Raw genomic sequence first — 25,787 nt, 5'->3', positions numbered from 1 at the left:
GAGTAGAAGGCTGTAAATGCAATACTCCCATCTAAGAATTGAGGGCACAACAGCAACACGGATAGTGAGCCAGGACTTAGGAGTGAGGAGTCCCTGGAACAGGCTACAATTGTCTGCGTACAAGTAGAGTTCTTAGGAACATCTGACAGGAGGAACTTCAGTGTAACTCAGTACTGGAGATCCCTCAAGTAAGCGCTAGGAAGGAGACTGCACAGCCCATCTGCTGAGAGAGAATTCCTGAGTTGCTTCCAGGCTAGCCTGCTCTGGTACCATCTGTAACCAGGACCCTGGACTGCATTTATCAAGTTAAGGTACAGAAATTACACCCCGCTGTGTCTTGTCTGCTTCCTACCTTTCTGGCACTGCTACATCCCCGTGCCAACCACATCTACACTGCCCTGGGACTACAGCTTCACCTGTGGGGGAGCTTTTACATCTTTGCTGCACCATACCATCAGTCCCAGTGGATCTGCATGCAGCGTCGGCTTAACACATCCCTTGCCGAGCACCACAGGTGGCGTCACAAACTATTCATCTAACTACATTCCACCATTCACATTTTCCTATTACTTGGGCGCCCAGGACCACGGTCCGGGTCATTGCTGCTGTGACACATCCCACTGATACTGGCCCGGTACCGAGTATCCCACAGCCCTGGGAGGGCGACCCACATGCCCTGATATCCTCCGCTTATTCGTGTGTCAACCCACTCAGCACTGCTACATCTCTGTGCTTAACCCTGCACCGTTACACTCTCCTCACTATCTCCCCATTTACACTGCCCTGGAACTAAAGCCCTACCTGTGGAGGGCTACAACATCATTGCTGCACCACACCATCTGTCCCAGAGAATCAACCCTGCAGCGCTGGTCAAATTGAACAGAAACCACAGGTGGCGTCACGAATCATCCACTTATAAACTTTGATCAGCCACGCTTCACACCATCCCCTTTCACATGGATGCCCAGGGCCACGGACCGGGTCACCACTACCGTGACCCCTCCCTCTGAGATACCGGCCCAGTTCAGAGTACCCCACGGCCCTGGCGGGCGATCCATTTTGGCGTCACGAACAGGATGATGAAGCCCGGTACTACCAGGTCCTGTGTGCTGAAGATTTATTACATTAGACTTAAAATTGCTGAGAATGTGCAAAATAACCAAGTCGATAGACTGTAAAATGGACTCTCTAAATGGCCGCCGGCGTGGTGAAGAAGGGCGTGACAACATGGGTGGCCCTAAGAAAAGAGCGCGAACTGTCCTGGGCCTCCCCTGCCTGAACTTCTATGCAACAGCAACATGGCCCACCCCCAGAAGGGTTCGTATACTGGCTTGGTATGGAGGCAGAGGAAGGAGACGCCGCCCCCAGAAGGAGCGAGGCCCTGTGGCGGGAAAGGAGCCCAGGAAGGAGAGAGAATGCCATGACGCCATATTGGACGATGCATGGAGGACTGAAGAGCGCGAGGAGGCTGAGCTGATCTTCCTCAGTGCACTGATTGAAGGCTCCAACCCCGCTTCCACCATGGACCGCCAGCAGCTGGAGGACGAAATTTCCCAGCTGACCCACCGTCTGCGGCTGAAGCAGGAGGCTTTGTGGACTCTAAACTTGCAGCGCGCCCAGGAGGGGCCTACACCAACGGTACCTTCACCACCGGTACCCATCGCCGCTGCAACGGTTCTCCCTCTGGCAGCACCTGCGGAACCTGTGGCTGCTGCGACGCCATCGGCAGCGCCTAGTACCACCTCCACGCTGCAACCGTCGCTGAGCGCTGCCTGCCAGGAGTTACCCGAGGGCCTGGGAGCTGAGGAGGAAGAAGCTGTGCTCCTGCCTGGACTGAGTGCGGCCGCGCAGGTCCCGCTGAAGGACCCGGAGATGCCATCCGCTCCACCACCATCTCTGGCCTCTGACCAGGCAGCTCCAGCAACCACCGCTGCCACCGGCTGCTGTCCAGCACTGGCCCTGGAGCCAAGACACCACCGGGAAGAATTAGGTATGACCGCTGCCCTTGCAGCTGGAAAGACATTGGGGTGCCCGGCTGCTACCACGTCCGGGCAGGTCGTGCTGGACCTAGTCTGGGACCGGGATTCTAGTCCCTGGGGGGGGGGGAACACCTGAACCCCTAGCAGTGGTGCCCCTGTCCACTGTGGGTAGAGGCTGGTCCCGGGAGGAGGAGGAGACGGAGGCCAGATGCCAACAGACTATCCGCCAGCTGGCAGCCGAGCAGAGGGAACGGGAACAGCGGAGACTGGCCGTGCTGGGCCCTGACATGGACCGGAAAGAAAGGGTCCGTGCCGGTCACTAGGGTCCCCGGGAATCAGCAGGATGGGGTCAGGTCTTTAATGTCAACCAGGAATCGGGGGTTTGGTTTTTATCTCAGACCCCCAGAGGATTTCTGACCTCTTCTTCAGCCGGAGGGATGTAGAGTCCCACCTCCGGAGGGGACACCCTGCTCATGACCTGTACCCGGGAGATTATGTTACAGTTGTGGCCAAAAGTATTGACACCCCTGCAATTCTGTCAGATAATGCTCCGTTTCTTCCTGAAAATGATTGCAAACACAAATTCTTTGGTATTATTATCTTCATTTAATTTGTCTTAAATGAAAAAACACAAAAAGAATTGTCCTAAAGCCAAATTGGATATAATTCCACACTAAACATAAAAAAGAGGGTGGACAAAAGTATTAGCACTGGTCGAAAAATCATGTGATGCTTCTCTAATATGTGTAATTAACAGCACCTGTAACTTACCTGTGGCACCTAACAGGTGTTGGCAATAGCTAAATCACACTTGCAGCCAGTTTACATGGATTAAAGTTGACTCAACCTCTGTCCTGTGTCCTTGTGTGTACCACATTGAGCATGGAGAAAAGAAAGAAGGCCAAAGAACTGTCTGAGGACTTGAGAAACCAAATTGTGAAGAAGCATGAGCAATCTCAAGGCTACAAGTCCATCTCCAAAGACCTGAATGTTCCTGTGTCTACTGTGCGCAGTGTCACCAAGAAGTTTAAAGCCCATGGCACAGTGGCTAACCTCCCTAGATGTGGACGGAAAAGAAAAATTGACAAGAGATTTCAACGCAAGATTGTGCGGATGTTGGATAAAGAACCTCGACTAACATCCAAACAAGTTCAAGCTGCCCTGCAGTCTGTGGGTAAAACAGTGTCAACCTGTACTATCCATCGGCGTCTGAATGAAAAGGGACTGTATGGTAGGAGACCCAGGAAGACCCCACTTCTTACCCCGAGACGTAAAAAAGCCAGGCTGGAGTTTGCAAAAACTTACCTGAAAAAGCCTAAAACGTTTTGGAAGAATGTTCTCTGGTCAGATGAGACAAAAGTAGAACTTTTTGGGCAAAGGCATCAACATAGAGTTTACAGGAGAAAAAAAGAGGCATTCAAAGAAAAGAACACGGTCCATACAGTCAAACATGGCGGAGGTTCCCTGATGTTTTGGGGTTGCTTTGCTGCCTCTGGCACTGGACTGCTTGACCGTGTGCATGGCATTATGAAGTCTGAAGACTACCAACAAATTTTGCAGCACAATGTAGGGCCCAGTGTGAGAAAGCTGGGTCTCCCTCAGAGGTCATGGGTCTTCCAGCAGGACAATGACCCAAAACACACTTCAAAAAGCACTAGAAAATGGTTTGAGAGAAAGCACTGGAGACTTCTAAGGTGGCCAGCAATGAGTCCAGACCTGAATCCCATAGAACACCTGTGGAGAGATCTAAAAATGGCAGTTTGGAGAAGGCACCCTTCAAATATCATGGACCTGGAGCAGTTTGCCAAAGAAGAATGGTCTAAAATTCCGGCAGAGCATTGTAAGAAACTCATTTATAGTTACTGGAAGTGGTTGGTCGCAGTTATTTTGGCTAAAGGTTGTGCAACCAAGTATTAGGCTGAGGGTGCCAATACTTTTGTCTGGCCCGTTTTTGGAGTTTTGTGTGAAATGATCAATGTTTTGCTTCATTCTCTTTTGTGTTTTTTCATTTAAGACAAATTAAATGAAGATAATACCAAAGAATTTGGGTTTGCAATCATTTTCAGAAAGAAACTGAGAATTATCTGACAGAATTGCAGGGGTGTCAATACTTTTGGCCACAACTGTACCTTCACCTGGCATGAGGGGCTACGTGGCTGGTATGCCCTGAACGTGCGTCGCATACCGGAGGACTTTATAGCGACCTACAAGAAGGAGAAAACCTACGTTCCCCCGGCAGGGATGCCTCCCACCGTGGTAGTTGTACCCACAAAGGCAAAACAGGCCACGTCCACCAGAGTACAACACCCCCAAGAACAAGTTGCTACCCCTGCTGTACCACAGGCAGCAGTTCCACCAGCTGCCACCTCATCTGCACAGGAAGCAATCCCCAAAACCCAACAGGAGGAGTACCTGCAGCTTGTGAATCCACCAGCAGGACGTGGACATCCTGAAAATCTCCCCTGGAAGCAGCAAAAGAAATCTGCTTCTACCACCCCAGGAGAAGACTACCAGTAAAACAAGCATTAAAAATGACTGCAACTAACTGAACTGTTACCCAGGAGGGTATTGGCATGTTTGCCCTTGTTGTGTTTTCCCCAGTTGGCACCAGTTTTATTGAACTGAGAGATCATGGACAATGACTGATCCAAAAACTTTCTTGTAAATAGTTGCGCCTCTTAAGGTACCCTCTCTTGGTTTTACATAGGCCTTCTTTAAATGAGAACTACCTCGGACTGGGAGCTCTGCTCCTATCATAAAGGACATTTCAAGACATTTTGGGCTGGACCAGTGTCTACTTTATCACTAATGTCTTAATAATTAATGCTTAGTATTTTATAGTGAAGGATAAGAATAGATTGTCATGATAGTCTTTGATAAAGATATTGATAGCAACAGAGTTATAGAATTTAGTCTTGTAGTAATGCTTGAATAAAGATGTGAAATTTGAATAAAGATTTGAATGCAGTTGACGAACCAGGCATCAGCGGTTGTCACTCATGGTCTAGATGAAGGAGTAAAATGTGGAAAATGTGAAAGACAAAAAGAAGAAAAATGCATTGATGATGGTACATGAATTAGCAGTAAACTTCTTAGTAATTATTATTATCCAATAGCACTTTAAATTAGGTAATATGCTAAATTATAGATAGTCTTTTAACTTGTTCTGCAATGTTCCTGGAGTCAATGCCTCCCACATCGGGAAGTTTAGTTTAAGAACTGTTTATCAAGCATTTCAAAAATTTTGTATGTTCCTTATTTGTAAAATCTTTGTTTCACTTGCAGCCCGCGGACGTGCTGTGTTTAACGGGGGGGGTATGTGGCACCCCTGAGGGTTCAGTCACCACAGAGGTGCTGCACCTCCTCCTGAGGTGTGGTGCCCCATCATCCAGGTAAAGTGGAGACACCTGACCACACTCCAACACCTGCATCCCACACAACATAGTAGTGTAGCAAAGCACCTTTGGTGGCTCCCTGCTTGGAGGTGGGTGGAGCTTAGTTGCACAAGTGAGCGGGAGATGATTAGGACTAGGTCAGTCTGTGAGAGAAGATCCCCTAAGTGGGATGGATGGAGGAAGGTGCTGCAGCAGTCTCCTGTGACCTGGAGCTGCTGGCACTGGAAAGAGATATAGAAAGCCTGATTCTCCATAAGGAAGAAAGAATTATACGGAACGTTAGGAGAAGAAGAGAACTAAGGACTAGGGTCGGAATGGAACCCTTCCTCAAGTTCTAAGCGCATGGCCGGGGTCCGGTCCCCGAGGTTGTATGGATACTAATGGTCCTGCAGCAGACACCGGAGGAATAGAAGTTGTCACCACTTTATTCCCACACAAGACTTGGGGGCACAACAGCAACGTGAGTGAGCCGGGACTTTGTAGTAAGGAGTCCCCGATGCAGGCTACAGCTGTCTGCCGTACAAGTAGAGTTCAAAGGAACATCTTAAAAGGAGGAACTTGGGTTTAACACACAACCACAAGTACTTCATTACAAGCGCTAGAAAGGAGACGTTCAGAGAAGGCATATGTTGGTGGAATGTTGGAACGGAATACTTCATCTTGCCTGGGGGTTTGATGAGCCCCTGACCTGGAGGACACAGCACCGAGGCGGGCACCTGTATGCACAACAGACTAAGTAAAGCTTTGGAACTACATGCCCTGGTGTCCTCCGCTTATTCCTGCGTCAACCCACTCAAGACTGCTACATCTCTGTGCTTAACCCTGCACCGTTACGCTCTCCTCACTATCTCCCCATTTACACTGCCCTGGGACTACATCCCTACCTGTGGAGGGCTACAACATCATTGCTGCACCACATCATCTGTCCCAGAGAATCAACCCTGCAGCGCTTGTCAAATTCACCAGAAACCACAGGTGGCGTCACGAATCATCCACTTATAAACTTTGATCAGCCACGCTTCACACCATCCCCTTTCACATGGACGCCCAGGGCCACGGACCGGGTCACCACTACCGTGACACTTCCCTCTGAGATACCGGCCGGTACCGAGTACCCCACGGCCCTGGTGGGCGATCCAAATACACTCTGACATCACACTAGCAGCAGGGCAGGCCAGCACCTCCAAGGCATATAAGGAGAGGTCTGTCCAACTATGCAGCTTGGATACCCAGTAATTAAACGGAACAGAAGCGTCAGGAAGGACGCAAGTATGGTCACATAGATAGTCGGTGACCATCTTGTTCAACTTCTCCCTCCTTGACATTGCTGCTGTTCCATATAGTCCTTGGTGATGAGCCGGTTTATTGAAGATGGCCCAGTTTGTGGACATTTTACCACCACCTCTTTTGGACCTGCTTGACGTGTCTCTCCCCATTAATGCATGCTGTTGCACAGAGTTGGTACCTCTGCTAGCAGTGGTGTCTGAGGGTGCTGTTGCCATCAAATGATCGACAACGGCCTTCTTAAAGGATTCCATTGTGAAACCCCTTGGTGACTGCAACAGTAGCAAAAGAAATTTGTCCTTGTACCGTGGGTCTTGAAAGGTGGCCAATCAGTATAGGTTGCTATTGAAAATGTGGATTACGCGAGGGTCTTGGCACAGACAGTCAGATATGAAGTGTGCCAAGCTGCAAAGAGGCAGATCTTCTGTGACCCCTGAAGGAGGAACAATACCCATCCTCTCCTCCTCCTCTCCAGCCCACCCATGCTGGACAGACATGAAGCTGGGGTTGGGATTCCCCTCTGTAGCATGAGGTGTCCCCTCGGTACCACTGAAAAAGAAGTCCTCTCCCTCCTCATTTTCATCATCATCTTCATCCCCCAATAATACCTGATGATATTGGCTGGGCTGGGTAGGATCACCCATTGTGAAATCTTTCTCCATACCCAGCTGCTGGGCATGCAAAGACTCCATTTTTTGATACTGCAGCGATATTTTCAGCAGACATAGCATAGGGATGTGTGATAAAACACTCTGGGATCGCCTTTGCTGGGGTCAAAGGCCACGTGCATTCAGCATGAAACTCAGGCGCAGAGCTGGGAGTCGGGTATAACTGACCCTGGGTCAGGTTTATTAATGGTGAAAGCAATGCAAAAGGAAATAAAACATAAAACAAATCCTTGCCTGTCCGGCACTAACTAAACAATGGACAACCTAACTACCAACTGGCGGGCTTCTCCCGTCCAGCCAAACCACAGTTGCAGTGGGCACTGCTTCCACTCACGTGTGTGTCTCTCACACAGACAGGCTCTCTGTGTTTCCAGGCTGAGACACTCACACAACCACCTTGCATCCTTATATATCCACCTCCCATTATCCATTAGTAAGCAGGTGCGATACTGACCAGACTAGGCCACATAGGAAAGGAATCTGGGCGAGATATACCTGCCCTCATCCACTATTCCCACATGATTCTCACAGATGGTTATGCTGATAATAGCCTGATCACCGCTCACAAGCTTGGTGCAGTACTCAAAGTTATCAAGCACCTCACAAATATCAGTGATCCACACCCACTCGACAGTTGTTATGTGTCTTGGCTGAGTCTCAGTGTAACGGGCATGTTTAAGCTGATATTCAGCAAGTGCCCTCTGATGCTCACTTACCCTTGCGAACAGAGTTCCACCGTGTTGGCAGGTCGCAAATGAGTCTGTGGTTTGGCAAATTAAATTGCTTTTTAAGCGCTGCAAGACCGGCAACAGCGACTGAGGAATGGCGGAAATGGGCGCAAATACGGCGCACCGTCTCAAATACTGTAAGTACGGCAAGCCAGGGTATGTTTTTAGAAATTTCTGCACCACTAGGTTCAGCACGTGAGACATGCATGGCATGTGCACCAGCTTTCCGTGCTTTAAAGCCGCCACCAGGTTACACCCATTGTCGCAGACAACCAGACCAGGTTGGAGTTGCAGTGGGGAGAGCCACTGATCGGTCTGTTTTAGTCCTTGCCACAGTTCTGCTGCAGTGTGTGGTGTTTCACCTAAGCATATCAGCTTCAGCAGAGCGTGTTGCCGCTTTGCCGATCCACTGCTGCACAGCTCCCAACTTGGGAGTGATGTGGAGGGTTATTCAGTATAGGATGACAAGGCGGAGGAGGAGGAGACAGAGGGGAGACTGGACGTACAAGATGAGGCGGAAACCCTGATTGAGGTTGGGCCCGCTATTCGTGGCGTGGGTAGGATATGTGATGGTCCAGTTTGAGACTTTGTCCCACCCTCCACAAGGTTGAGCCAGTGTGCCGTGACAGAGATGTATTGTCCCTGTCCACAAGTACTTGACCAAGTGTCTGTAGTAAGGTGGATCTTCCTGGTTACGGCGTTGGTGAGAGCACATATTAGATTGTTTAAGACGTGCTGGTGTAACACGGGGACGGCACAGCGGGAAAATAGTGGGAACAGAGTATCGTGGGGCAGCCACAGCCAAAAGATCACGGAAAGACTGTGTCCTCACAAGCCTAAACGGCAACATCTCAACGGCTAGCAACTTGGCAATGTGCGCATTCAGTATTTGTGCTTGTGGGTGTGTGGCTAGGTATTTATGCCTCCTTTCATAAATCTGGGGCACGGACAATTGGACGCTTTCCTGAGACAAAACAAGTGGATGAGCTTGTTGTGGCCTGTGTCTGTGCAGCCGCAGCTTGTGAGCAAGAGGTATGATGATCACCTGCTTCCTGCCCAGCAGATTGGTGAGGCCGTATCACAGGCGACATGGCAGTGGTTTGACCCGCAGTCGCAGACACTGATTTGGTACCCTGTTGTTCAGCCCACCGACTAGGGTGCTTGGCTGCCATGTGTTTCCGCATACTGGTGGTGCTTTGGTTTCCTTTGCCCTGGCCTCTGCTCAGCTAAGTATGGCAGATGCTACAGATGACAACATTTGGTTCAGAAGGACTATCGGAAAAAATTTTCCGGACAGCGGCTGAACGCACCCTTGCCTAGATTTGGGGCACAGAGGGATTGCTCTTGGCAACAGTTGACACACTTCGCACTCTGCTCAAACCAATAGCCCTTAGTGCCTTTGTTGGTGCTACGTATCCACCTTCTTCCTCTTTGCTGGCTATGTGTGCCAACGGTCCGGGTCGGATCAGTGGTCTCATCGACCACTTCGTCGTCCATGTCATCCTCCCGTGTTGATATTGGCGATTGGCCAGATGGCAACTGTGTGACATCACCATCAGCCGCCACCTCTTCACCCGGTATATCACGTGGATGAAAGTGGTTTTCTCCTGGCCATGGGGTTTCAAATATATGCCCATCATCAACAGACGATACCTCCTCATGTTCCTCTTCAATGTTGCGTGGTGAAAGGCCAGAGGCAACGAAAGGAAATGGATCAAACAGATCCTTGGAGTGACCAAGGTTGGGGTCAAATGTTCCTTGTGACTTCTGACCGGGTGATAAACTAGGAACAGGATGAGAATAGGATGACCCAGCGTTCTTTGTATGGACAGTAGACTGTTTTGTCACGGACGATTGGGTGCTGCTAGAACATTTCGTTGATGCCATATCAGCCATCCAAGACAGTATCTGCTCTTGTTCTTCTGGCTTCCAGACCCATTTATGTTCCAGACCGGGAAATTTCGCCAGGAACCTAGATGCATCAACCTTCTTCGGTCTCCCAGACTCTGTGCCTTGTTGGGCACCAATAACAACCCCACATCCATGTCCCTGTTCCTTCACAACAGCCTTTTTAGGAATTTTGGATTTTTCTGCCATAGTTCAGATGTTCAGATGCAGATATTGGAGAACAAGGAGTAGTTAGTGCTTTGTGGAAGATAGCACTACAGCCTAGTACTGCTTTGTGTTTTACAAACAGCACAAAAAAATTGCCCTGAGGTTTAAGGCGAGATTACGCACCCCAGTCACCACACAAGACAGCAGTGCTGCCACTAAAAAATTGCCCTGAGGTTTAAGGCGAGATTACACACCCCAGTCACCAAACAAAACAGCGGTGCTGCCACTAAAAAATTGCCCTGAGGTTTAAGGCGAAATTTCACACCCCAGTCACCACACAAGACAGCGATGCTGGCACTAAAAAATTTCCCTGAGGTTTAAGGCAAGATTACGCACCCCAGTCACCACATAAGACAGTGGTGCTGGCTGTGCTTCAGTTGTGCAGTACCATGCGTGCGTCCTATTCGCTCTGAACACAGCACCGCAACAGCACAAAAAAACTGCCCTGCAGGGGTGAGACCCCAAAAATAGCTGGGAAAACTGACACTACTCAGTCCCTGACCTTATACTTTCAGCTCTGAAAAGAGCTTTTGGGTTTTACAGAGGATTTCTGGATGATTTGCAGAAACAAACACAACTCGCCCTAGCAGCTGCTTACACTCTCCCTACACTAGCTGTGTTCTGCATGCAATGTGCAGAAAATGGTGGCGGCAGGGCTCAGATAGAGCCGGGCTATAATGACTCATAGCCTATGACGCTGGGCGGCCAGCCAATCATAGTAATGCCACCCACAACCAAGAAGGCTGCGGCATTACTGTGAGTGCCAAATGCTGGGCGGGAGATCCGAGTAGTGCGAGGCGAGTAGTGAAATACTCGCTATGTTCCAAGTACCGCGAGTACTTCACTACTCGCCGAGTACCGAATACTCACGATTATGCTCGCTCATCCCTAGTTGGAGTTAGAATTGGGGAGTGTCCACTGTTTAGATACATCAGGTGGTCTCCAAACGCGACATGGCGCCCGCCTTTGATTCCAGCCAATTTTGTGTTCAAAAAGTCAAATGGTTATCCTTCCCTTCTGAGCCCTGCCATGCGCCCAAACAGTGGCTTTCCCCCACATATGGGGTATCGGCGTGCTCAGGAGAAATTGCACACCAAATTTTGTGGCCCATTTTCTCCTTGTACCCTTGTGAAAATAAAAAAGGTTTGGTTCCAAAGTAAATTTTTTGTGAAAAAAGTAAAATGTTCATTTTTTACTTCCACATTGCATTAGTTCTCGTGAAGCACCTGAAGTTTTAATAAACTTCTTGAGTGTTGTTTTGAGCACCTTGAGGGTTGCAGTTTTTATAATGGTGTCACTTTTGGGTATTTTCTGTTACATTGACCCCCCAAACTCACTTCAAATGTGAGGTGGTCCCTAAAAAAATGGTTTTGTACATTTTGTTGGAAAAATGAGAAATCGCTGGTCAACTTTTAACCCTGATAACGTCCTAACAAAAAAAATTGTTTCCAAAATTGTGCTGATGTAAAGTAGGCATGTAGGAATTGTTATTTATTAACTATTTTGTGCGATATGACTCTCTGATTTAAGGGCACAAAAATTAAGTTTGAAAATTGCAAAAGTTTCAATCTTTTTGCCAAATTTCCATTTTTTTCATAAATAAACGCAAGTCATACCAAAAATTTTTTACCACTAGCGTGAAGTACAATATGTCCCAAAAAAATCAGTCTCAGAATCAGTGGGATACGTTGAAGTGTTCCAGAGCTATAGCCTCATAAAGTGACAGTGGTCAGACTTGTAAAATTTGGCCTGGTCATTAATGGGTCGCCCTCACACCCAGGGCGGCGGGGTACTAGGTACCGGGCCCGCGGATCTCCACGAGTGGGGTTGTTGTCACGGCAGCTATGACCCGGTCCGTGGCCCTAGGCGCCCATTGTAAATAGTAGAAATGTTCATTGAATGATTCGTGACGCCACCTGTGGTGTTCGGCAAGAAAGGTGTTAAGCCGACGCTGCAGACAGATCCTCTGGGACAGATGGTGTAGTGCAGCAATGATGTTGTGGCCCTCCACAGGCAGGGCTGTAGTCCCAGGGCCATGTAGGTGAAGAGATAGGGGAGAGATGTAGATGGTGCAGTGTCAGGCACAGAGATGTAGCAGTGCTGAGGGTGTTGGTGCAGGAATAAGCGGAGGACACCAGGGCATGTAGTTCCAAAGCTTTACTCACAGTCTGTTGAGCATACAGGTGCCCGCATCCGTGCCATGTCCTCTGGGTCAGGAGCTCAGCCAAGTTCCAGGCAAGATGAAGTATTCCGTTCCAACACTCCGCCAACATATGTGCCTTTTCTGAACATCTCCCTTTTGCGCCTATAGTGAAGTACTCTCAGTACTGAGTTACACTGGAGTTCCTCCTGTCAGATGTTCCTATGAACTCTACTTGTACGGCAGACAGCTGTAGCCTGCTTCGGGGACTCCTTGCTACCAAGTCCCGGCTCACTTACGTTGCTGTTGTGCCCCCAAGTCTTGTGTGGGAATAAAGTGGTGACAACTTCTATTCCTCCGGTGTCTGCTGCAGGACCATTAGTATCCATACAACCTCGGGGACCGGACCCCGGCCTTGCGCTGTGAACTTGGGAAGGGTTCTGCTCTAACCCTAATCCCCAGTCCTCCTTTTCTCCTTACGTTCCGTTCAAATCTATCTTTCTTATGAAGAGTCAGGCTTTCCATCAATGTCTCTTTCCTGTGCCAGCAGATCCAGGTCACTGAGGTCTGCTGCAGCACTTCTCTCGTCCATCCCTCTCTGGGGATCTTCTCTCACAGACTCCCCGAGTCCGACTGACTGACTGACTGAGTCAGACTGACTAAATCCTAAACTCTTCCCAATCTTTTGGTGCAGACTAAGCTCCACCCACCTCCCAGCACTCTTCGTGTTCCAAGCAGGAAGCCACCAAAGGGTGCTTTGCTACACTACTATGTTGTGTGGGATGCAGGTGTTGGAGTGTGGTCAGGTGTCTCCACCTTACCTGAATGGTCGGGTACCACACCTCAGGAGGAGGTGCAGTACATCTGTGGCGACTGAACCCTAAGGGGTGCCACATTAAGGTCAAAATTGGCTCTGTCACCAAGGGTTTAAGGGCATAGTGTAATCCCACATATGGGGTACCAGTGTACTCAGGACAAATTGGACAACAACTTTTAGGGTCCAATTTCTCCTGTTACAATTGTGAAAATGAAAAATTGGGGGCTAAAAAAAATGATTTTTATGGAAAAAAAAATATTTTTTATTTTCACGGCTCTGCGTTATAAACTTTGATGAAACATTTGGTGGTTCAAAGTTCTCACGACACATCTATACAAGTTCCTTGGGGCGGTCAAGTTTCCAAAATGGAGTCACTTGTGTGTGATTTCTACTGTTTAGGCACATCAGGGGCTCTGCAAACGCAACATGATGCCCGCAGACCATTCCATCAAAGTCTGCATTCCAAAACAGCGCTCCTTCCCTTCCAAGCTCTGCCATGCACCCAAACAGTGGTTCCCCTCACATATGGGTTATCCGCGTACTCAGGACAATTTCACAACAACTTTTGGGGTCCAATTTCTTGAGATACCCTTGAGAATATAAAAAATTGCAGGCTAAAAGATCATTTTTGTAGAAAAAAAGATTTATTTATTTTCACGGCTCTACGTTATAAACTTCTGTGAAGCACTTGGGGGTTCAGGGTGCTCACCACACATCTACAGTAGATAAGTTCCTTGGGGGGGGGGTCTAGTTTACAAAATGGTGTCATTAATGGGGGGTTTCCACTGTTTAGGCACATCAGGAGCTCTCTAAACTCGACATGGCGTCTGATTTCATTTCCAGACAATTCTGCATTGAAAAAGTCAACTGGCACTCCTTCCCTTCCGAGCTCTGCCATGCACCAAAACAGTGGTTTACCCCCACATATGGGGTATCAGTGAACTCAGGACAAATTGCACAACAACTTATGGGGTCAAATTTTTCCAGATACCCTTGGGAAAATAAAAAATTGCAGGCTAAATATCATTTTTGTAGAAGAAAATGATTTTTTTTATTTTCACGGCTTTACGTTATAAACTTCTGTGAAGCACTTGGGGGTTCAAAGCGCTCACCACACATATAGATAAGTTCCTTGGGGGGTCTAGTTTCCAAAATGGTATCAATTGTGAGGGGTTTCCACTGTTTAGGCACATCAGGTGCTCTCTAAACTTGACATGTCGCCCGATCTAATTTCCAGACAATTCTTGCATTGAAAAAGTCAACCGCCACTCTTTGTCTTCCGAGCTCTGCCGTGCGCCCAAACAGTGGTTTAACCCCACATATGATGTATTGGCGTATTCAGCAGAAATTGCACAACAAATTTTGTGGTTCATTTTCTCTTTTTACATTTGTGAAAATAAAAAACTGGTTCTGAAGTAAAATGTTTGTGAAGAAATGTTAAATGTTCATATTTTCCTACCACATTTCTTCAGTTCCTGTGAAGCACGTAAAGGGTTAATAAACTTCTTGAATGTGGTTTTGAGCACCTTGAGGGGTCCAGTTTTTAGAATGGTATCACTTTTGGGTATTTTCTGTCATCTACACCCCTCAAAGTGACTTCAAATGTAATGTGGTCCCTAAAAAACGGTTTGGTAAATTTTGTTGTAAAAATGAGAAATCGCTGGTCAACTTTTAACCCTTATAACTCTTCCTAACAAAAAAAAATGTTGTTTCCAAAATTGTGCTGATGTAAATTAGACATGTGGGAAATGTTATTAATTAACTATTTTGTGTGACATATCTCTCAGATTTAAGGGGAAAAAAATTAAAAGTTTGAAAATTGTGAAATTTTTAAATTTTTGCCATATTTCCATAAATAACTGCAAGTCATATCAAATAAATTTTACCACTATCATGAAGTACAATATGTCACGAAAAAATATTCTCAGAATCAGCGGGATCCGTTAAAGCGTTCCAGAGTTATAACCTGATAAAATGACAGTGGTCAGAATTGTAAAAATTGGCCCGGTCATTAAGCTGCAAATTGGTTAATTTCCTTCCAGTGTTTTTTGCACAAAAACAAACATTCAAAAACATATGGCAACTTAGATTACTATTACAGAGCAACATGAAAGTTGAAAACAACAACTTTAACCATTAAGAGAATGGCCATGTCGAACATACACATGTTGTGACCACTCTCCTACAGTGGGTATGTGCAAGTGGCCATATTGGGCAGGTGCAGCTGGATTTGAGAATTGCACATGTTGTGGGTGGTGTTGGTATGGGGTTTGATGTGGCTGTGGTGATGGGATCTGTGGTCTAGGTGGTTAAAGGAGTGCTATTGTCTGCACATCCTGACTTCCATGCATGTGTAGGTGGTTGTTAGTAGACATCTGCCATCTTTCAAGGAAATTGAACACCAGACTTGGATTATTTGGTTCGGTGCATGAATCAATCACAATTTGTTGGGCACCTCTGGCACTCAGCCTCACTTCATGGGAATTGTGTACATATACCATGCAAGACTCCGACCATATGCCTCCTCACCATCATCGTTAACAGTGCGTGATAGATAGTCCAAAACACCAAGGTCTACTTGGCACCTATTACCGGTGGTGGGAAGCTCCCTCCTGTGCCGACCCCGGAGTGGGATGGCTCCTGCCTGTGGTGAGGTATCCAGGGGTATCGTAGGACTATTGCTATGTCCACATTCATCTTCTTCTCGATTGGTCTCATGTCCTGCAGAAGGCCGTGATGGTGGTTGATTGCTAATGGTGCAGAAGAAGGTCCAGCCACATCTTCAACTTCGCCAACAAGTTCCAAATTGATCATGGAATCAGATGCTGTTTCTCGTTCGGTAATGTTGGAGTCAGTTCTGTTATTTGTTAAAATTAAAATGAAAAATACAAATTAATTGATGTACATTAAGGCCATGTATCAAGTTTTCTGTCAAGCATGCACTTTCGAATGTAGATCCAGAATGGGAGCAAGGAAATTCAATCGGTCATAAAATATATATTTCCGTTTTTTTAGCGGCTGTTGCTTCACTTATGGCCCGCTGCTGGCGCTCACAGCGGTACTGAACATGGCAGCTGTGCCACCGTCTTGTGACATCAGACACTGCAAAGTAGCACAATACATTATTCAAAATATGATCACCGTGTTTGCGTTTAGAAAGATAGGTTACAGTGTAAAGTTGCATTCAACTTGCCAAGTATAGGGGAAAAACAAGCCGGATTTTCAAAAGGACATCACATAGGATAATATCTTATTTTGTTGGGGCCTTTTTACTTAATTAACATTGTGAAGTTTTTACTTCACTTACTAATTTCCTGCTGGACCTCACGTGTACTTTCATCATAATTGAGGAACATCTGGCAGCATATACGCTTCCAAGCTGTATCCTTTCTATTGCAGTCCGCATAATGGGCGTCACGTTGGTCCCATATTTCAGGCCTCTTCTGTACCAGAACAATCAGCATGTCCACATTAATATGTCTGGCCATGTCGCTGGTATCCGTGTTCCTGTTTTTTTTTTTAGAGGTTTCCAGGAAAATTTGCTGATGCAGTTTCCTGTCAGCTGGAAAATGCGTATTTGTCGCAAGCTACACGGATGGTCTGTGTGGCGTCCGAGTTTTTCCCGCATTGGCGAGTCTCGGACGATATACGCATGCTGCGATTGTACACACACGTAGAATACGCCTGAGAAAAAAAACGTTATGTGATCTGCCCCATAGATTAAGACTTGTCCGAGTGCTATGCGATGTTTTCTCGCATAGCACTTGCTGTATTCTACAGTAGTGTGACTCCGGCCTTAGTGCGCAAATTGCATATTTGCTTGGCGGGGGCACCAAACTGAATTCTTGCCCCAGGTGCTCGAGAACCTAGATGCATCTCTGACCGTGGATGGACTTATAGAAATCTCACGCCCACTGTGCTTCTATTTGATGCTGTGTAAACTCTCCCTCAGTGCGGGATTATGAGTTGCAGCATGTCAATTATCTGCAGCATGGACGCTAGTCTATCATTCATTAGACGCGGTAATGGGTCAGCGATCATATGTGGATTTACCTGCGTGATTAGAAAGCTGCGAAAATATGCCGTATCCAAAGTGCTGCTATGTCCTGGGCACATAGCCCCAAGTATAAGGGAGGACATGGTCTATCCATCACCTTCAGTACAGCTTCTCCTGGTGGACCGGAGCTACTCCCTCAACATCCCTGCAGGAAGCTGCTTCATCTTTACAACTAAGATTCTGACAACAGCATGAAACGTCCTGAAGCTGAAGAGAAGGTCGGCTCTTCTCACAACGTGCATGGGGATGACTACCTTGATCACATGCAGCAGAGCAGAATAACAAGCGACTTTTCACTGTGAGTCATGGGCATACGTTATGACTGTAACATCCCACAGTCACAGAAGTAGAGGAGCGACAGATGACGCTGCTCAAAACGCACGAGAGCTCACGCCGTCCTACATTAATGTCACGAATCGCAGATGTCCAGCTGTGCTGAGCTCGTCACTTCTCCGCCTCTGCTCTACAGCATACACAGCAAGGCCAGGCTGCTCTGGGCAGAGAGAACTCAACACCCGAACCTGCACACAGAACAGGAACTGCATCACTTCAGCCTCAACAACTTCTTCACATAGGTTGTGGCAAATGTGACTTTTCAGAAATGTGTCACCACATCCATCACTGTCATCAGCACTCTCTTTTGTAGGATGTAGAGCCATCATACTGTGTGGGAATATGGTGCAGTCATAATTTGTAGAGAGGGATGCGGGGCCATCATAGTGAGCCTATGTGTCGTACTGCCTGGGGGGAGCTGCGGAACCAATATTATATTGTGTATGGTGGTGGTTGGGGGATGTGGAATAGTGATGAGTGAGTATACTCGTTGCATCGGGTTTTCCCGAGCATGCTTGGGTGACCTCCGAGTATTTTGGCATGCTCGCAGATTTAGTTTTCGCCGCCTCAGCTGCATGATTTGTGGCTGCTAGATAGGGAATCTCCACATGTATTCAGGCTAACAAACAGGCATTCCCCACATGTATTCAGCCAATTCAGCAGCCGCAAATCATGCAGCTTCATCAAAAAAACCAAATCTTCGAGCACACCAAAATACTCGGATGTCACCCGAGCATGCTCGGAAAAACCCGAGCAACAAGTATACTCGCTCATCACTAATGTGGAACCATCATACTGTGTTTTGGTGTTGTGGGACTATCATACTATAAAGGGGGTGGGGAAATGTGGGGCCATCATATGGTTGTTTGGGTTGTGTGAAGCCATACTGTGGGTATAGGAGGGCTGTGGGAGTCTTCATTCTATTTGTCAGAGGATGGAGAGCCATTATACTGTGTGTGGTGGGGCTCTGGTGTGGGTAGGAGGGGGATGTGGGCTATCACACTGTCTGTGGGTGGGGCGAGGGAACCATCACACTGTGTGTAGGGCATTGTACTGTGTAGGGGAGCGGGCTATTGTACTGTGTGTGGTGGGCCAACATATTGTGTGCCATCAAACTCGGTGAGGGGCAGTAGGGCTATCATGCTGTATGTAGCAGGGGTCTGTATGGGCATTATACCATGTGGGAGACCTATGGAGCCATCATATTGTATATGGGAGAGCAGTTGAGGCACCGTAGTGTGCAAGAGTAGTACATTGTGTAGCAAGAGCTGAGTGGCCATCAGTCTGTGTGTGGTGAATGTGGGGCCAACATTCTGTGTGTGGAGTCATCAAATTATATAGGGAAGACCATTGGGTCATCATGCTGTGTTGTAGGGGTTCATCCTGGCCTCACCGATCTCCAAACATTATATTCCCCACAGCCCCTTCCCATATTGCTGGGCCCCAAAACCCTCACACTCAGAATGTTGATGCAACATCCCCCTCACACAAAATTATAGCGACAAGAGTGCCTCTCACAAATATAACTGACTCGGTCACCTCCCCACAGAATAAGTAGTTTGATGGCTTCCCCAGACCTTCCCCTACGCAATATAATGTACCTACAGCTCACCAGATGCACAGTATAATGGCAGCCAGAGCCCCTCCCCTCTGCCAAACACAAAATGATGGCCCTCACAAATCCCCTGCCATACACAATAGCATGACCTTTCAGCCCCTCATCCTCACAGCAGGTCCTCCATTTTGTCTGGTGATGCTAGCTGGCTTGTGACAGACTTAACCCAGGACTTCCTTCCTGTAGCAGTCGCATGTCTCTGCTGGGAACGCTGCCCGCACATCAAACACCAATTGTATGGGTTGTACTCACTTGGGTGCGACAGGAGGAAGACAAGAGGCTTGTTCCATTAAAAGTTCATGTGGATGTATTGCTTCATAAACCCAGAAGCCAAACCAAAAACAAACAGCCTTCAGAGCAGGCAAACAAAATACAAATGTTCATAGCAGGGCTCTGCTCTACCAGGCCTGTAGGCACACAGACTGGGGTAGTGTCCAGTATTCAGGCTTGCTCTGGAGCCAAACACACACAGGAGGCCTTCTCCCTCCCAACATACAGACCATGTGTCAAACAACAGCCTCCATTATATAGGTTGTTTACCACACCCAGAGGTGAGGTATGTGGGTAGCCAGACCCGCCCATCTCTCACAGCTACCAGTAACCTGGTCCTAGGTGCAACAAACCTCTTAGTGATTCCGTGCACTTAAGAAAACACTCCCGGGTTACATCACAGAGACCAGACATCTCTGCAACACATACCTCTCATTGACTACATGACCATTAGCCACGCTGCAAATGCAATAAGGTTTTAACTCCTTTACACTACTTTTCTAATTATATATTCAGATTTATATGACTTATGATAACAATGCTATGCAAATGTGCAACAGCATTAAGCTAAAGCACAGATCTAATATCAACATGTTTTTAAACTTCCGTATTTTTCGGATTATAAGACGCAACCCAAATTTTGGAGTAGAAAAATAGGAATTTTTTTTAAATAAAATGGCGGTGCTTCTTATAATCCATGCGTCTTGTTTACCGGGGGTGGTGGCTGCGGTGAAGCGGGGTCCCAGGGTCACTGGAGGAGGCAGGAGTGGGGTGATGCTGCAGGTCGCAGGCTGGGATGAGGAGATGTTTTGATGTGCGGCGCGCCGCTTTGGGTGTCCGGTGCTGCTGCGGGTGTCCAGCGGTGCGGAGATCTCATATCCCGAGATCTTCATCTGCGCATACGCCGCCCACAGCAGCCATTTTCCCAGAGTCCATCGCATAGGAAACCATGAAACTGTGGGGGCTCTGGCCTGTCACAAAATGTTGGCAGAGCCCCTGCAGCATCTGAGACACCTGTAGCAGCACTGAACAACCCCACAGCACCACCAGACACCCCCATATCCCAGCCTTCGGCCTGCAGCAACAGTACCGGTAAGGTATATCCGCATTATAAGGTGCATCCCTATTTCCCCAAAAAATTTTTGGGAAAAAAGTGTCTTATAATCCAAAACATACGGTATTTAAATATTTGCTCATATGGTATCATTACGTCATTATCTCTGTATATAAAATCAAAGGTCATTTCCCAATTACCTGTAAGTGATTAAGGAGTTAGAGCAACTTCTAAATGTGTTATCCAATAAATTATTTTTAATTTTGAACCTTATTTTTTCTTTAAACTGTTTTTATTAATTTAACAAGGAAAAGGGGTACAAACAATTACAGTTTGTTCATGACATTAAACCATAATCCCACCTTTTCCCTTTTGAGCCTTAACTAAAAACAACCGGACTCAAAGCGTTTGTGCGCTCTCTGGCATTATGTCATGCATTATAGTAGATGAAATTGCAAGTTTACGGTTGACGCGTTTACCTATCATTCATCAAACTTTTAACCTGGATAAGACCCTATTGCATTTCTTTATAATTTTAAACCTTGATTTTCTGGACACTCACCCACAGGATGTGGATTTTTTACCTTGATCCACAATCAAACTGCATTTTGAATTTGTGTTGGTACCATCATACTGTGTGTGGGATAGGAGTCTATGGGGCCGTCTTGTGTAGAAGGGGTCTGTAAGGGCCTTCATACTGTATGTGGAAAGCTATGGGTGGGCATGGGCAGACATACGACCGGTTCAACCCGTGCGGCTGCACCAGGGCCCAGAGGCTCCAGGAGGTCCCTGCAGGGCGAGGGCAATCTGGCCGGTTTCTCCAGGCCCAAGGCTTTCGGGGGGCCCCTGGCTAGATTGCAGCGGGCAGGGAGCGATCCCAGCAGCTCCACTGCCTGCAAGAGAAAATAGCAGGAGCGGAGCTGCAAGGATCTGTCCTGCTTCCTGCCCAGCACCCGCTCTTCCTGTCTCTGACACAGACAACAGTGCCGCTGGATGACGTCATCATTCAGTGGCCGGCTAGCCACTGTGCCAGAGCGAGGAAGCGCGGGCGCCGGTGATGCTGTGGACAGGTGACAGGTGCTGTGTGTGTCTGTTTTGTATGTATGTATGTATGTATGTATGTATGTATGTGTGTGTGTTTTGTATATATGTATGTGTGTGTTTTGTATGTGTGTGTGCGTGCTTGCATGTGTAGCGCTGCAGGGGAATATTCAGAGAGGTCAATGATGCTGTATGTCTGTCTGTGTGTGTGTAGGTGGAGGAGAGGGGAATGATGGGGGTGAAGGGGAGAAGGCAATGATGGGGTGATGGAGAAGGCAATGATTGGGAGAAGGCAATGATTGGGTGATGGAGAAGGCAATGATGGCAATGATGGGAGTGATGGAGAAGGCAATGATGGGAGTGATGGGGAGAAGGCAATGATGGGGGTGATGGGGAGAAGGCAATGATGGGGGTGATGGGGAGAAGGCAATGATGGGGGTGATGGGGAGAAGGCAATGATGGGAGTGATGGGGAGAAGGCAATTATGGGGGTGATGGGGAGAAGGCAATTATGGGGGTGATGGGGAGAAGGCAATGATGGAGGTGGTGGAAAGGGCATTGATGGGGTGGAGGGGGAAAAATAAATGATGGTGGTGGTGGAAAGGGCAATAATGGGGGTGGTGGGGGAGGAGGAAATGATGGAAGTGGTGAGGGAGAAAGCAAAGATAGTGATGAGGGAGAAGGCAATGATGGGATGGGGAAGAGGACAATAATGGGATGCGGGGGAAGGAGGACAATGAGGGGCATGGGGGATTGGGATGGGAGGAAGGGGGACATAATGGCCTTAGGTACAGGGGGAGGTGGAGGAAGACATTATCGCTTACTATGTCTAACACAGTCCCTTAGTATATAGTGTACTCACATATTTTGTCTAACACAGTCCCTTAGTATATAGTGTACTCACTAATTCTGTATAACACCATTTTTAGTTACATAGTTTCCTCTTTTATTATGTATAACACCATCCCTTATTACATACCATCCTCTCTAGTTATATATGGTGCCGTCCCTCATTATATAACTTCCTCTGCTGTTATGTATAGTGCTGTCTCTTACATAGTGTATTCTTGTTAATTTTGTTATTCACAGCACCCTCTTTTATTACATAGTTGCCTCTATTTTTAGATATAAAATGACTGCTGATCGAGGAGCTGGTGACCAGACTACCAGTCCATCAGCTCCTCCATTAGAAAGGAAGCTTTCCCATGCTCCATCAGCCAACATTGCATTATACAGCTAACAAGACAAGGCGGAATGTAATAAAAAACAGGGCTCTATATAATCCAATATGTAAGAGATGGTACTGTATATAACGAGAGGGCACTGTAAAAGGGCCAGCAATATACATAATAAAGGAGACTATGTAATATATACATGTATGGCTATATATATTGTGAGGTAGCGCTGTCATCTACTTAGGGGATTCTCGCTTGCAGCGAACAAAAACCAGTTCCGGCATGGATTTTCCATCAAATCATACAGTCCTTGCGGTTTATTCACGCCTCATAAACCACAGCAGCAACAGAAAGTTCACTTAACAGCATTACCAGCATAGCGTCCATTATAATGCTTCACTCTTATTATCAATGTCCAGTACGCAGCCTAACTTAGCCTCACAATTATCTCACCCACGTCAGGGTTCCTCATGCGGCTGCAGCATTCCGCACAAGTTCGTTCCCTCCAGGGAACTCTCAGGCACACATCGCCATTGCTCCCAGCCACTTCACACGTGCTGTCAGGCAGGAAGTTCCATCTCTACAGGACCTTCCACACTGGACCAACCAGGTCCCAGCATTCACTCACATGTGACCTACCCTGGCCACATTATATGGTCTACAGCCACGCCCACCGGGTCACGTGACTATGACCTCATCACAGGTCCTTCACACACTCACATAGCTTTTAATAAAGTCGTTTTCAGACACACCCCTGGGTGGGTTTGTAGGTAACTGGCCCGTCCAACTCCCAAGTTACCTAGAGACTTCTCCCTTATACCTTGAAATAACACCTCAGCAATACCATTGCTGATCAATACGCATAACTAAGTCTCCATCTCAAAGCCACCCCCTTTGAGATACACAACCATCCTTCAGGATTCTGCCACTCATCCTCTCCCTTGGAACCTCCGCACAGCGCCCCCTAGCTGACATAGTGGTTACTACACCACAATATATGTAGCTTTGTTGCCATAAAAGGGGACCGAGACACATTTCTTGCACAGGGACCCCAAGCTGTCAGTGTCCGCCCCTGTGGGTGAGTCTACATAATGTGAAGGAAAGCTATGGGAACGTCATACTGTCTGGAGGTGGGGTGCTGTGGAGTCATCATACTGTACGTAGGTGTAAAGAAACCAGATTGTATCTTAATTTCCCAGACAACCATGTTTTTGCAAACCAAGAAGGACTTGCAAGCTGATATACAATATACCATTGTGTAACAACCCTGCTGGCATTACTGCATGGCCTCCCATCCCTCGCACACCAACTTAGTTTCTGCTTCAAGCCATGCTGTGAATTCTGTCTGTTGCCAGCCCTGTGCCTCTGCTCTCCTGTATGTTTCCTGGCTATGTGTGTATAGGGGGGCGGCGCCAGAACTCTCTGGTTCTTATGCAGTCAGGGTGCACCTGTCTAATCTGTCCCTGACAAATCACCTAGAGCCCTTGACTATTTAGTTTCACCACACCCACTGAAACATTGCCCGTGCAATGTCTAATCTCAGTTAGTATCTTGCTGATGAGGAAACCAGGCCTTGTTCTGTGTATTTCCTCCTTCTCTGGAGGAATACTTCTTGTCTTGCTTTGTACCTTGTCTGCCTGCCAGGAGGCTGAATATCCTGGCCCTTGAGTCTTGGTCCCAGTACCTTGTCTGTACTCTGTCCTACCTTAGTCTCCCTTTCTCCTTGTCTGTGGCTTCCTTCCCTGCTGTCTTTCCTTGTGTCCTCCCTGTCTGTGCAGCTGCACCCTTGCAGCTCTGCCTGTGCAGCTGCACCCTTGCAGCTCTGCCTGTGCAGCTGCACCCTTGCAGCTCTGCCTGTGCAGCTGCACCCTTGCAACTCTGCCTGTGCAGCTGCACCCTTGCAACTCTGCCTGCTCGGCTCACTAGCCGCTCTGCCTGCTCGGCTCCCTAGCCGCTCTGCCTGCACGGCTCCCTAGCCGCCCAGCCTACTCCGCACTCCTGCAGCTCCGCCTACTCCGCACTCCTGCGTCTCCACCTACTCTGCACTCCTGCGGCTCAGTTCCTAACCTGTTCCAACATACTCCACTTCTTCCTGCCTAAACCTATACCTGCCCCTGCTGTGTGAACAGGCCCCTACCTGTTCGTCTCCAAGTCGTGCCTGCTTGCCCTGTGTCTCCAAGCTGTGCCTGCTTGCCCTGTGTCTCCAAGCCGTGCCTGCTTGCCAATGTACCAAACCGTGCCTGCTTGCCCAGTGTCTTGGCCTGCCTGTTAGTCACACCTGTCCAAGTGACTTGTCCCCGAGTGGGATCAGCAGCCACAGCCAGACACCACCCTGGAGTGGCACCTGACAGCTACCTGCCGCACAAGCCTGACCTCCCCATCAGAGGCTCCAGTGAAGACCGAGGTAGCTGTCGTAGTCACGCCCCTTCCAGGGTAGTCTGGTTTGTGGCACAGTGGGGCCACAACCCCCCAGCTCGCGCCAATCAGCCAAGGCGCGAGCGTGACACATTGTGTGCGTTTATCTTTGGCTATTGAGGTCTGTTGATATGCTAATTATGTATTGTATTCTGGAACCAGTTTGTTGACTGTGAAAGTAGATAGGGAAAGGCTGTGAGGGTGGACTGAAGGACACTGGGTAAATCTAAAAATAGATCACATTCCTCGGGTATAAAAGAGACTTATTTTCTTCTGGTTGGTGTCACTCTTCAGGATTTCAGCTGAGGGTACATCGGACCTGGCTGTAAGAACACAGGACTGCTCTCTGTTATCGCCCTACGCTTGTATCTCTTCTCTGTGTGCGTATCACAGGTGGAGTAGTGACCCTGGGAGCTCGTACATAACATCTACAATTATCCCGGCGAGGCAGCGGAAGGGTGAGACCCTGTAAGGTGCACCATCTTGGGGTAATTGCTGGGATTGTTCTGTTTGCTATTGAGTGTTGTGGTTCAATATAAAGTATTCCCACACTGTTTTACCCTAACCCTGGTGTTGTCTGTGTAGTGTATTGCCCACGAGGAGATAGATCTGGCGTTCAGTGGTATGAGCTCTGGTCCATGCAGTCTTGCTAAAGGCAGTCGGGCCAGCGGATGAGAGCACCCACTGACCCCATTTCTCCAC

At 47.9% G+C, this 25,787-nt stretch overlaps 1 long non-coding RNA gene across 1 annotated transcript; it reads right to left on the bottom strand.

The window, feature by feature from the left end:
- Positions 1 to 15,201: 15,201 nt before the first annotated feature.
- LOC141085042 (uncharacterized) lies at positions 15,202 to 25,112 on the bottom strand. The gene is made up of 2 exons (XR_012231199.1): positions 23,124 to 25,112; positions 15,202 to 15,983 (listed from the first exon to the last, which is right to left on the bottom strand). It is a non-coding gene; the product is annotated as an uncharacterized lncRNA (long non-coding RNA).
- Positions 25,113 to 25,787: the final 675 nt, after the last annotated feature.

Source organism: Dendrobates tinctorius, unplaced genomic scaffold (genome assembly GCF_039654945.1).
Source record: "Dendrobates tinctorius isolate UK_male_01 unplaced genomic scaffold, ASM3965494v1 ptg000028l, whole genome shotgun sequence".
Taxonomy (NCBI): Eukaryota; Metazoa; Chordata; class Amphibia; order Anura; family Dendrobatidae; genus Dendrobates; species Dendrobates tinctorius.
This window is presented reverse-complemented; position numbering and strand designations above follow the sequence as displayed.